Here is a 15,114-nt window from a genome sequence, read left to right as displayed (position 1 = left end):
AATGGTGCTGGCATCTCTAGTTTTCATCACTCACTCACTCGCAAGTCAGTCACACTCTAACTATAGCCCCCAGGCTCACCCAAGCTGTCTCTGCCTCCCTCCCTCCCAGTCTCTCTCTCTCAATTCAATTCATTGGGTTTTATTGGCATGGGAAACATATGTTTACATTGCCAAAACAAGTTAAATAGATAATAAGCAAAAGTAAAATAAACAATAAAAAATAAACCATAAACATTACACTCCAAAATGTTCAAAAGGAATAAAGACATTTTAAATGTCACATTATGTCTATATACAGTGTTGTAACGATATGCAAATAGTTAAAGTACAAAAGGGAAAATAAATAAACATGAATACGGGTTGTATTTACAATGGTGTTTGTTCTCTACTGGTTGCCCTTCTTGTGGCAACAGGTCACAAATCTTGTGATGGCACACTGTGGTATTTCACCCAATAGATATGGGAGTTTATCAAAATTGGATTTGTTCTCAAATTATTTGTGGGTCTGTGTAATCTGAGGGAAATATGTGTCTCTAATGTAGCAGGAGGTTAGGAAGTGCAGCTCAGTTTCCACCTCATTTTGTGGGCAGTGTGCAGATAGCCTGTCTTCTCTTGAGAGCCAGGTCTGCCTACGGCGACACCTCTCAACAGCAAGGCTTTGCTCATTGAGTCTGTACATAGTCAAAGCTATCCTTCATCTTGGTTACTCACAGTGGTCAGCTATTCTGTTAAGGGCCAAATAGGATTCTAGTTTGCTTAGTTTTTTTGTTAATTCTTCCAATGTGTCAAGTAATGATATTTTTGTTTTCTCATGATTTGGTTGGGTCTAAATGTGTTGCTGCCTTGGGGCTCTGTGGGGTCTGTTTTGTGGGGTCTAATTTGGATAATTAGCGGGTATCGGCCTAATTATGCTCTGTATGCATTATTTGGTGTTTAAAGTTGTACACAGAGGATATCTTTACAGAATTCTGCATGAAGAGTCTCAATTTGGTGTTTGTCCTATTTTGTGAATTCTTGTTTGGTAAGTGGTTCAGTACTCAGAACCATAAAGGGCAATGGGTTCTATAACTGATTCAAGTATTTTTTGCCAGATCCTAATTTGGTATGTTGATTTTTATGTTTGTTTTGATTGCGTAGAAGGCCCTTCTTGTCTTGCCTTGTCTCTCAGATCGTTCACAGCTTTGTGAAAGTTACCTGTGGCGCTGATCTCTCTCTCTCTCTCTTTCGCTCTCTCTTCCTCTCTCTCGCGCGCTTTCTCTCTCTCTTTCTCGCTCTCACTCTCTTTCTCTCTCTCTCTCCTTCTCCCTCTCTCTCTCTTTCTCTCTCTCCTTCTCCCTCTTTTTCTCTAGCTCTTTCTTTATTTCTCCCTCTCTTACTCTCTCTTTCTCTCTCCCTCTTTTTCTATCTCTCTTTCTCTCTCTCTGCCTCTCTGTCTTTATTTCTTTCTTCTTTCAACCTCTCTCTGTCTTCTTTTCCCCCCAGATTGACTTCAATCCTCACAACCCTGTCCTTGCACCCCCAATGGGGGGTTCAACACATTATTCTGTCCCGCCTGGAATTGTTGGCCTGGCCAATCCCGGTTCCCCCCAGGGTGTGCTCTAAGTACAGGACCCTGGACCCAGTAACATTTCCACTGAGCTGACCTTTGCTGCGGCCATTGACTGAGGACTGACACGCTTGAAGAAAGTGCTGCTCACTGTGCCACACACTTAGAGAGGAGCAAACACACTGATGCACACTTTGAAGGAACAGACTCTCTCAAACACACACACATACGCATGCAGGCACTCAAGCACACCCACGCACACGCACACACACACACACACACGCACACACACACACACGCACACACGCACACACGCACACACGCACACACGCACACACGCACACACACACACACACACACACACACACACACACACACACACACACACACACACACACACACACACACACACACACACACACACTCACACTCACACACACACACACACACACACACACACACACACACACACACACACACACACACACACACACACACACACACACACACACACACACACACACACACAAATCAGAGAGAGAAGCAAAGGCCACATCATCAAGGCCATAAAACAACATTAAACTCCATTGAATAGGTAAGCATTGGTCAGGTACAGTCCACTGTGATAATAACATGGTAAGAGCCCACCCTAAGCCAGGTCAATCAACCTCTCTACCTCCACACTCTGTGTGACACCTGTTCCAAATAAAGATAATTGGTCAATTTAGCATAATTGAGTTCTGCTACGCTCTTTGAAATCAAGACATTGTGGTCAGCCATTGGGTGTAAATTTGTTGATGGGCTTCTTACTTTGTTTTGTCCCAAGGTGAACACTGATTTTCTCTATAACCTGACCCCAGGTCATCTCATTTAGCAGCATGTTGAACTCCTTTTGAACTCATGTTGGTTCGTGGCATGATGAAATGTACTTGTTTCACCCCTGCTTTGTTTTCGTCTTTATTCTGTTAGCCCTGCTTCTGACTTGCATCATACTTGGTTAGTTTCTGTCTGCAGGCTATTTGTTTGGCTCCCAAAGAAAACAATGTTACTTATTCTGAGCACAGAGCAACTTGCTCCCAGGGCCAACTCTCAGTCATCAGATAGACTAACAAAACTCATATAGACAAACAAACACACTACTTCCTGAGACTCATTTACAGAAATACTGACTCAGCTCTGATAACTCCTAAATCCCAGTGTGCGTGCAAGAGAGAGAGAGAGAGTGAGAATCTACTGCACTGCATCGCCAATGAACTGTAGAATCAGAAATCATTTGAGAGAGACAGAGAGTTAAAAGTAGCACAGTTCATAGTTCCCAGTGTACAATGTAAACAAACACGGGTAGAGGACAGTAAGTAGGCAACAGTAACCGACCCAAGGTCCAAATAAAACACCAACCCGTGGTGTCACTGCAGCAACAGAATTACGCCATGGGTTAACGTTTTAATTATGCCATGTGATTCCGTATCTTAACTGTCAGTCAAACTCCACAAATGTGAAACTAAAATGTCATTCATTAGGGTTAAGGTTAGGGATCGGGTAAAAAAAAACAATAACAACAAAAATCGAGTGCATGGCACTGGGATTGAACACAGACCCTTGGAGACAGTGTCTTCGGCTTAACTCCCATCCACAACCTCTAGCAAGCAGCAAGACTACTAGATGGTAATAGGTGTTGACATTGCCTCTAGTGGACGGTATGGCCTACACATTTGGCCAGGTCCAAAACTTAGTCTGGTACCTGCAGAATTGGCACCTCCTGGCGCATTCCATAAGAAAATGTGCTGTAACAGAGGCTTGTTGTGGTTTTACCACCGGCTCTTATCACCTTCTCCCTGTCTATCTGTTATCCCTCCGACCATCACGCCAGTGTTCCAAAAGGGGCGTGGCTGTGCATGGCCGATGATGTGAGTGCTCCTGAGAGTGGCGGGAGGACCTAACACTGAACTAACCATCAACCCTGCCCTCCTGATTCCTCCATCCTCCTCTGCCACCCTCCCTCTTTTTTCTCAGAACTATTATCTCTGAACAGGAAGCCAAACCGCCAGCGGCTCAGGTGTTACCTGTTTTGGTTCTGATCTGTTACCCTGGTCACCTGTTACCTCTCTCTGACTACACACACACACACACACACACACACACACACACACACACACACACACACACACACACACACACACACACACACACACACACACACACACACACACACACACACACACACACACACACACACACACACACACATACACAACATACACAAACACACACACAGCTCTGTTCACTGACCCTGGCAGTCTGATGGATAGGTCTGAGGAAGTCATATCACACATGACTAGGAGAAGGGAGCTGAAACTGTAGACTGTGCTAATTAGCTGACTGGATAAAGAGAGATAGAGATAGAGGGAGAAAGAGAGAGGGAGAGATAAGAGATGGAAGGAGAAAGAGAGAGGGTTAAGTCACGGAAGGAGAAGGAGAGAGGGAGAAAACATGGAAGGAGAAGGAGAGAGGGATAAGACATGGAAGGAGAAGGAGAGAGGGATAAGACATGGAAGGAAAAGGAGAAGGAGAGATGGATAAGACATGGAAGGAGAAGGAGAGAGGGATAAGAGATGGAAGGAGAAGGAGAGAGGGATAAGACATGGAAGGAGAAGAAGAGAGGGATAAGAGATGGCAGGAGAAGGAGAGAGGGATAAGACATGAGGGAGAAGGAGAGAGGGATAAGACATGGAAGGAGAAGGAGAGAGGGATAAGACATGGAAGGAGAAGGAGAGAGGGATAAGTCACGGAAGGAGAAGGAGAGAGGAATAAGACATGGAAGGAGAAGGAGAGAGGGATAAGACATGGAAGGAGAAGGAGAGAGGGATAAGACATGGAAGGAGAAGGAGAAGGAGAGATGGATAAGACATGGAAGGAGAAGGAGAGAGGGATAAGACATGGAGGGAGAAGGAGGGATAAGACATGGAAGGAGAAGGAGAGAGGGATAAGACATGGAAGGAGAAGGAGAGAGGGATAAGTCACAGAAGGAGAAGGAGAGAGGGATAAAACATGGAAGGAGAAGGATAGAGAGATCAAGACATGGAAGGAGAAAGAGAGAGGGATAAGACATGGAAGGAGAAGGAGAAGGAGAAGGAGAGATGGATAAGACATGGAAGGAGAAGGAGAGAGGGATACGAGATGGAAGGAGAAGGAGAGAGGGATAAGGCATGGAAGGAGAAGAAGAGAGGGATAAGAGATGGCAGGAGAAGGAGAGAGGGATAAGACATGAGGGAGAAGGAGAGAGGTTTAAGACATGGAAGGAGAAGGAGAGAGGGATAAGACATGGAAGGAGAAGAAGAGAGGGATAAGAGATGGCAGGAGAAGGAGAGAGGGATAAGACATGAGGGAGAAGTAGAGAGGGATAGGACATGGAAGGAGAAGGAGAGAGGGATAAGACATGGAGGGAAAAGGAGAGAGGGATAAGACATGGAAGGAGGAGGAGAGAGGGATAAGACATGGAGGGAGAAGGAGAGAGGGATAAGACATGGAAGGAAAAGGAGAGAGGGATAAGACATGGAAGGAGAAGGAGAGAGGGATAAGTCACGGGAGGAGAAGGAGAGAGGAATAAGACATGGAAGGAGAAGGAGAGAGGGATAAGACATGGAAGGAGAAGTAGAGAGGGATAAGACATGGAAGGAGAAGGAGAAGGAGAGATGGATAAGACATGGAAGGAGAAGGAGAGAGGGATAAGACATGGAGGGAGAAGGAGATGGATAAGACATGGAAGGAGAAGGAGAGAGGGATAAGACATGGAAGGAGAAGGAGAGAGGGATAAGTCACAGAAGGAGAAGGAGAGAAGGATAAAACATGGAAGGAGAAGGAGAGAGGGATAAGACATGGAAGGAGAAAGAGAGAAGGATAAGATGGAAGGAGAAGGAGAGAGGGATAAGACATGGAGGGAGAAGGAGATGGATAAGACATGGAAGGAGAAGGAGAGAGGGATAAGAGATGGAAGGAGAAGGAGAGAGGGATAAGACATGGAAGGAGAAGAAGAGAGGGATAAGAGATGGCAGGAGAAGGAGAGAGGGATAAGACATGCGGGAGAAGGAGAGAGGTTTAAGACATGGAAGGAGAAGGAGAGAGGGATAAGACATGGAAGGAGAAGAAGAGAGGGATAAGAGATGGCAGGAGAAGGAGAGAGGGATAAGACATGAGGGAGAAGTAGAGAGGGATAAGACATGGAAGGAGAAGGAGAGAGGGATAAGACATGGAAGGAGAAGGAGAGAGGGATAAGACATGGAGGGAAAAGGAGAGAGGGATAAGACATGGAAGGAGGAGGAGAGAGGGATAAGACATGGAAGGAGAAGGAGAGAGGGATAAGACATGGAAGGAGGAGGAGAGAGGGATAAGACATGGAAGGAGAAGGAGAGAGGGATAAGACATGGAAGATTGCAAATCAAAAGTAGGGAGGCTTTATTGACAGTGTTGGTTATTTATTCACATGAAGGGTGATGGGAAGTTCAAGAATAACACACTCTTTTGCCAAGAGCTAAAACCACACACACACACACACACACACACACACACACACGCACGCACACACACACACACACACACACACACACACACACACACACACACACACACACACACACACACACACACACACACACACACACACACACACACACACACACACACACACACACACACACACACACACACACACACACACACACACACACACACACACACACACACACCTGTCCATGTATTCTAGTGTTTAAGGCCAAACCCTGTCAGATGGAGGTAAGTCAATCCGGGGGGGGGGGGGGGGGGGGGGGGGGCTGTAAGTCTAGCCTGTGGTGGGACAGGTGAGAGAGTGGGGATTGTTTTCAGGCTCCTGGGGACTTCATGATTGGCATGGCACCACACTGCCCACCCAACTTCAACAGTCTCAGGTAACCACACTCTCATGGGCCCCATAATCACCCTGCTCTGTCTCTCTGTCTGCATCCACAGGGACCATCTGGAGGAGAGAGAGAAATAGACACAACTCTCTTATGTCCACCCGATCATACATTTTCTTCCACACCCAAAAACAAACACAGGCAGACACATTATACACACCTATCCTGATGACATCAATCCTTTGAGAGGGCAAGGTATCACACTAACACACAAACACACAAATATCTGAGGATCCCCGCTCTTTGTTGCCATAGTGACATTGTGATTGACACCCTAATCTCCGTGATTATCAGCTCACTGTGGTAACAGAGATACCTCTAATCCCATAATAATCTTTCAGTCAACACAGGAGTATCCAGACCTTTGACTCTATAGGACTATAGGTACTAATGAGCACTCTGAAAAATCTCTTTGGGTCCATTGAAGACAACCAGAATTGTGATAATCAGCATGATTTCATCAAAATTACCAATGATACTTGTGACCTGTCCATGTATTTTCAGCTGGAGGTTTGAATTTTATAAGAGCTTTGTTATTGTGTTAATTGATTGGTACTGTAGAGAAGCATTGGTCAACAGTCTCCCCCATTGATTACGATCAATATCAGTCTGAAAGGGAATTCCCCTCCACTGTAATATGCTAATTAATTGAGTGATTGCTTTATTGATTGTTTGATTCATTGGATGGGCATGGGAGTGATGCTCATGTCTTGTTTTTACTCTTGTCCACTCTTGTCACCCCAGAGGAAATTAGACTGGTTTTATTGTTGTGTACTCATCCATCCATCCGTTCATCCGTTCATCCGTCCGTCTGTCCATTCATCCCCTTTCACCTCTCCTCAACCAGGGCAACTCCAGGCTTAGGTTTCTAGTTAAAAGCTGTTCTTTTTCTACGAGGAACTCGGGGTCTTTTGTTGGTGAAGTGACAACTGTCTCCCTCCAAATAACTGCAGTGAGATGTGCCCAGCAGGGGGCCCAGCCCAGGAAGACAATGGATGTCACGACTTCGCCGAATAAGACATTGGTTCTTGCACTCTGAATTTAACCCATTTTTGAGTGGCACAATTTGCCATGATAAAGTGTAATAGGTTATGTATGATTTCTTTGTTGAGGAGAAGGCTCCTAAAATATTTCACCACTGAGAGTTGGCATCCAATGCAAAAATGAAATAGTGGTCAACATGGTGTGGAATATACTGTATAGCACCCACACTCAAAAGGCGAACCGCAGTCCGGATCTGGACCCAGAACGGAGTCAATGCGGGCCGCAGGTTCCAACTAAACATTTATTAATTTTTATTTAGGAACTGTCAGCCTCGAACCCTGGTATCATATGAAAACACATAAGACATGGCAAAATGTCTAGAATTGCAAGAAATTAGCTTAGTCATTTAGCAGACACTCTTATACAGAGTGACTAGTAGGAGCAATTAGCGTTTAATGCCTTGTTCAAGTGCACATCGGAAGTTTTTTCACCCAAAACCTTTCAATTACTGGCACAACGCTCTTAACCACCAGGCTACCTGCATGTATCCCAGGAATGTCATTCTACAGAGCAGCTCTTTTTGTCTATGTGTGTGTTTGAGTGCGTGCCTGAATCAGAAATCTCTGTATCTTTGTCTCTGGTAGAGAAAGGGAAGCTACAATTCACTCTTATTAAGGGACCTATGCAGCCTTGGGCAGACAGAGAGGCCTGTCGCTCTCCTTTGGTTTTCAGGGGGAAATAATCAAGCCCAGAGTTTTAGCCTTCACCTTTGTGTAGAAACCAGAGAGCCAGAGAACTTGTCTTCTGTATATGAAGAGTTTCGTTCCAAAACGCTATATCCGCCAATTTTTCACATTTGTGTTTTTTCATCAGAAATGATTGCAAAATTGTTTCGCTGGAATGGAGTGTTCATGTAGAGTATATTTGACTGTACTATGTGGTTGTCACACCTAGCTATCTTAAGAGGAATTTGTAACTGTAAATCACTGTGGATAAGACAATCTGCTAAATGACTAAAATGTAAATTTTTCCATACAGATCTCATATTACTGTATTGATTCGTAATGTTGTATATATATATATATATATATATATACAGTACCAGTCAAAAGTTGGGACGCACCTCAAAGCATGCGTGGACCAACAGTCAGGTGTCTTCACTGACATTTTCAACCTCTCCCTGACCCAGTCTGTAATACCTACATGTTTCAACCTCTCCCTGACCCAGTCTGTAATACCTACATGTTTCAACCTCTCCCTGACCCAGTCTGTAATACCTACATGTTTCAACCTCTCCCTGACCCAGTCTGTAATACCTACATGTTTCAACCTCTCCCTGACCCAGTCTGTAATACCTACATGTTTCAAGCAGACCACCATAGTGCCTGTGCCCAAGGAAGCGAAAGTAACCTGCCTAAATGTTTACCGCCCTGTGGCACTGACGTCGGTAGCCATGAAATGCTTTGAAAGGCTGGTCATGGCTCACATCAACAGCATCCTCCCAGACCCCTGGACCCACTCCAGTTCACATACCGCCCCAAAAGATCCACAGATGACGCAATCTCAATCGCACTCCACACTGCTCTTTCTCACCTGGACAAAAGGAACACCTATGTGAGAATGCTGTTCATCGACTACAGCTCAGCGTTCAACACCATAGTGCTCATGACGCTCATCACTAAGCTAAGGACTCTGGGACTTAACACCTCCCTCTGCAACTGGATCCTGGACTTCCTGACGGGCCGACCCCAGGTGGTAAGAGTAGGCAACAACACGTCTGCCACGCTGATCCTTAACACTGGGGCCCCTCAGGGGTGTGTACTTAGTCCCCTCCTGCATTCCCTGTTCACCCACGACTGCGTGGCCAAACACGACTCCAACACCATCATTAAGTTTGCTGACGACACAACAGTGGTAGGCCTGATCACCGACAACGATGAGACAGCCTATAGGGAGGTCAGAGACCTGGACGTGTGGTGCCAGGGCAACAACCTCTCCCTCCACGTGATCAAGACAAAGGAGCTGATCGTGGACTATAGCAAAAGGAGGGCCGAACAGGCCCCCATTAACATCAACGGGGCTATAGTGGAGCGGGTCGAGAGTTTCAAGTTCCTTGGTGTCCACATCACCAATGAACTATCATGGCCTTAACATACCTAGACAGTCATGAAGAGGCCACGCCAAAACCTTTTCCCCCTCTGGAGACTGAAAAATTTGGCATGGGCCCCCAGATCCTCAAAAGGTTCTACAGCTGCACCATCGAGAGCATCCTGACCGGTTGCATCACCGCCTGGTATGGTAACTGCTCGGCATCTGACCGTAAGGTGCTACAGAGGGTAGTGCAAACGGCCCAGTACATCACAGGGGCCAAGCTTCCTGCATCCAGGACCTATATGACAGTACCGTAGCGTCAAGTCTAGGACCAAAAGGCTCCTCAACAGCTTCTACCCCCAAGCCATTAGACTGCTGAACAATCTATAAAAATCGCCACCGTTCAATTTACATTGACCCCCCCCCCTCCCCTTGTACACTGTTGCTACTCGCTGTTTGTTTGTTACCTATGCATAGTCACTTCTCCCCCACCTACATGTACAGATTACCTCAACTAGCCTGTACTCCTGCACACTGACTCGGTACGGGTGCCCCCTGTATATAGCCTTGTTATTGTTATTCTTATTGTGTTACTTTTTATCCTTACTTTTTATTTTAGCCTACTTGGTAAATATTGTCTTCTTCTTGAACTGCACTGTTGGTTAAGGGCTTGTAAGTAAGCATTTCTACACTTGTTGTATTCGGCACATCTGGCAAATAAAGTTTGATTTGATTTGACCTACTCATTCAAGGGTTTTCTTTATTTTTACTATTTTCTACATTGAAGAATAATAGTGAAGACATCAAAACAATGAAATAACACATATGGAATCATGTAGTAACCAAAAAAGTGTTTTACAAATCAAAATATATTTTACATTTTAATTTCTTCAAAGTAGCCACCCTTTGCCTTGATGACTGCTTTGCATACTCTTGTAATTCTCTCAACCAGCTTCACCTGGAATGCTTTTCCAACAGCCTTGAAGGAGTTCCCACATTGGCTGATCACTTCGCTGCTTTTTCTTCACTCTGCGGTCCAACTCATCCCAAACCATCTCAATTGGGTTGAGTTCAGGTGATTGTGGAGGTCAGGTCATCTGATGCAGCACTCCATCACTTTCCTTCTTGGTCAAATAGCCCTTTCACAGCCTGGAGGTGTGATGGGTCATTGTCCTAATGAAAACAAATGAAAGTACCACTAAGCGCAAACCAGATGGTATGACGTATCGCTGCAGAATGCCGTGGTAGCCATCAAAGCACTCCCACACCATCACACATCCTCCTCCATGCTTCACGGTGGGAACCACACATGCAGAGATCATCCGTTCACCTTCTCTGCTTCTCACAAATACACGGCGGGTTGGATCCAAAAACGTCAGATTTGGACTCAAGGGACGTTCAAAATTCTTGACATTTCCTGATTGACTGACCTTCATGTCTTAAAGTAATGGTAGATTGCCGTTTCTCTTTGCTTATTTGAGCTGTTCTTACAATAATATAGACTTTTACCAAATAGAGCTATTTTCTGTATACCACCCCCACCTTTTCACAACACAACTGATTGGCTTAAACGCATTAAGAAAGAAAGAAATTCCACAAATTAACTTTTAACAAGGCACACCTGTTAATTGAAATGCAGGTTCCAGGTGACTACCTCATGGAGCTGGTTGAGAGAATGCCAAGAGTGTGCAAAGCTGTCATCAAAGCAAAGGGTGGCTACTTAAAAAATATAAAATATATAAATATTCAATATTTTATACAATATACAAATATTTTGATATGTTTAAGACTTTTATATATATATATATACAGTACCAGTCAAAAGTTTGGACACACCTACTCATTCAAGCGTATTTCTTTAATTTGACTATTTTCTACATTGTAGAATAATAGTGAAGACATCAAAACTATGAAATAACACAAGTGTTACTTTTTGAAACAGGTGTGCCAAGCTTGTAGCTTCATAATCAAGACTCGAGGCTGTAATCGCTGCCAAAGGTGCTTCAACAAAGTACTGAATAAAGGGTCTTTTTATTTCATACATTTGCAAACATTTAAAAAAAACTGTTTTTGCTTTGTCATTATGGGGTATTTTGTGTAGATTGATGAGGAAAAAAACACAGTTTAATTAATTTTAGAATAAGGCTGTAACGTAACAAAATGTGGAAAAAGTTAAGGGGTCTGAATACTTTTCGAATGCACTGTATGTGAGTGTGTGCAGTATTTTTCTGTTATGATGCCTGTTCAATTGACATGGCGTGATGTTAACACCGGTATAATTCTCCTTGGACAGGTTATATCAGGTTCCAGTCTTCTCCACTTACAATATGTTGCCCAGAGGACGGCACAGTGCATGGTTTCATATTCAACTCTATCAATCACAGGTAGTTATGTGATCACAAGCACGCACACAGACACACGCATGCACACACACATAGACACACACACACGCACGCGCACACACACTGGTCAGCCATGAAAACAGAAGGTGCATGTCAACCCTCTGAGGTAGCTTTCTATAATCCTCATCTCACCCCTCCTTTATCCACACTTCTGTTCAACTTGTTCACACTTCCTGTCACAAACTTTCTTACACGGAACTTGTTCTGAGCACTTGAAAAGCTAAAGTTCTGCCCTGTTATTCTGAAGTACCTGAGTGCAAGGATAAGGTGAGTGAACGTGAATTAAAAAAATATAATTACAATCCTCTGTACCCTCCTGCCATTGTGTCAAATCTTAAGAGGTTTTAATTGTTCTGTCTCCACCACAAAGACAGTGTGGCTACAACAAGTCTGAGAGGGAAAGGCGCTGTACTCCCTCTTGTTGTTGAATAAATTGAGCAGAAGATGAAATGAATAGACAGACAGAGCAATATCAAGAGCATGGATGTCTGGTTCTCATATATTAGTATATCTACTTAACGTTCAGATATTGAAGGTGGATATGAAGAGTTTTATTCAAAAATGCAATATATACCTTTTCAGAAGTTTTGGAATATTCGCTGTTTTTGTTTAAAGAATTTATAACAGAGATTGATGTGTTTTTCCACCATCTTATCATGTCATAGGGTTGTTCAATGACACATGTATTTGTTTAAAATCTCTTAATTGATGGATTCATTTCAGAAACACAAATAATTATGTTTTGTTGCATATATATATATATATAACAGTGCATTCAGAATGTATTCAGACCCCTTGACTTTTTCCACATTTTGTTACGTTACAGCCTTATCCTAAAATTGATTAAATTGTTTATTTCCCTTATCAATTTACACACAATTTATTAAATATAAAACTGAAATATCACATTTACTTAAAACTTCTTATGGCTGAAGGGGCAGTATTGAGTAGCTTGGATGAAAGGTGCCCATTTCAAATGGCCTGCTCCTCAGTCATAGTTCCTAATATTTGCATATTATTATTAGTATTGGATAGAAAACACTCTAAAGTTTCTAAAACTGTTTGAATTATGTCTGTGAGATTAACAGAACTCATATTGGCAGGCAAAATTCTGAGTTGAAATCAAAACAGGAAGTCAGAAATCTGAGCTTGTCTGTATTCACCAGAGTCCCTTAAAACCTGTTGAGGACAGAGGGCGCTGTTTTCACTTTGGGGGAAAATCGTGCCCAATTTAAACGGCCTCGTACTCAATCCTTGCTCGTACAATATGCATATTATTATTACTATTGGATAGAAAACACTCTCTAGTTTCTAAGACCGTTTGAATTATATCTGTGAGTAAAACAGAACTCCTTTTGCAGCAAACTTCCTGACAGGAAGTGGAAAATCTGAAATTGATGCACTGTTCTAGGGGCTGCCTATTAAAGTCCTTGATATTTATTAGTTTAGATGCACTTCATACGTCTTCCACTAGATGTCGACAAGCAGTGAGAGAAGAAACTGAGTGTGTAACTTGATCTGGGCTCTAATCATAGCTCTTGGCATGACGTGTCACCAGTTTCCTGTTTTCTGGAGAGCGCGAGGAGGGACCTGGATTTGCCTTCTGATAAGCTGACGTTATGGACGACTAATATCTCCGGCTTTGATTTTATTTGATACATGTGACAATATCATCGTAAAGTATGTTTTTTCAATATAGTTTAATCAGATTATTGAAATTTTTTCGGGAGTTTTGCCGTGTTCCGTTCTCTTCCGTTTGTTGACGATGGAGAGATTCGTGCCACTTGGCAAGTGTGCTTGCCAAATCGAGAGGGAAAAAGGCCGTTCTAAAACCAAACAACGATTGTTCCCGACAAAGGACCCCTTGTACAACATTCTGATGGAAGATCAGCAAAAGTAGGACCCATTCTATGATGTTATTTCATATATCTGTCGTACATGTGAACTAGTCGTTTGCGCCCAGCTTTTGGGTACTCTCTCGCTATACCTAAGCTGGATGTCGTAATGAAGTTATTTTTAGAATTCTAACACGGCGATTGCATTAAGAACTAGTGTATCTATCATTTCCTATACAACATGTATTTTTTAGTTATGTTTATGAATAATTATTTGGTCAGAATATGTGTGTCAGAAAAAGTGTCAGAAAAATATCCGGATGTTGTGGGAAAAAGATGCTACGTTAGCACAACGTTAGCACAATGTATAACCACTGATTTCAGCTCTAAATATGCACATTTTCGAACAAAACATAAGTGTGTGTATAACCTGATGTTATAGGACTGTCATCTGATGAAGCTTATCAAGGTTAGTCAAAAATTATATATCTTGCTGGTTTATTCGCTATCGCTAACGTGCCTATTGCTATCGCTAACGTGCCTTGATGAATGAATGCGGTAGTGTGGTAGGCTATTGTAGTAAGCTAATATAATGCTATATTGTGTTTTCACTGTAAAACACTTAAAAAATCGGAAATATTGGCTGGATTCACAAGATGTTTGTCTTTAATTTGCTGTACACCATCGATTTTTCAGAAATATTTTATGATGAGTATTTAGGTATTTGACATTGGTGTCTGTAATTATTCTGTCTGCTTTCGGTGCAATTTCTGATTGTAGCTGCAATGTAAACTATGATTTATACCTGAAATATGCACATTTTTCGAACAAAACATAGATTTATTGAATAACATGTTATAAGACTGTAATCTGATGAAGTTGTTTGTTGGTTAGTTTGGTTGGTTCCTGGTTAGTTAGGTTGGCTTTGTGCATGCTACCTGTGCTGTGAAAAATGTCTGTCCTTTTTTGTATTTGGTGGTGAGCTAACATAAATATATGTGGTGTTTTCATTGTAAAACATTTTAAAAATCAGACATGTTGACTGGATTCACAAGATGTGTATCTTTCATTTGCTGTATTGGATTTGTTAATGTGTGAAAGTTAAATATTTCTATATATCTTTTGAATTTCGCGCTCTGCCTTTTCAGTGGAATGTGGGAGGAGTTCCGCTGGCGGAACGCCAGAGCCAGACAGGTTAAGAAATCCAATTGAGTTATGAATGATGTTGCACTGCCTAGGGGTTCCACTAGATGTCAACCATCAATAGAAATTCCAGTGAGACTTCTATGATGTTGTGGGAGAGAATG

The sequence above is a fragment of the Salvelinus fontinalis genome, chromosome 19 (assembly GCF_029448725.1).
Source record: "Salvelinus fontinalis isolate EN_2023a chromosome 19, ASM2944872v1, whole genome shotgun sequence".
NCBI lineage: Eukaryota > Metazoa > Chordata > Actinopteri > Salmoniformes > Salmonidae > Salvelinus > Salvelinus fontinalis.
Note: the sequence above shows the minus strand (reverse complement) of the source record.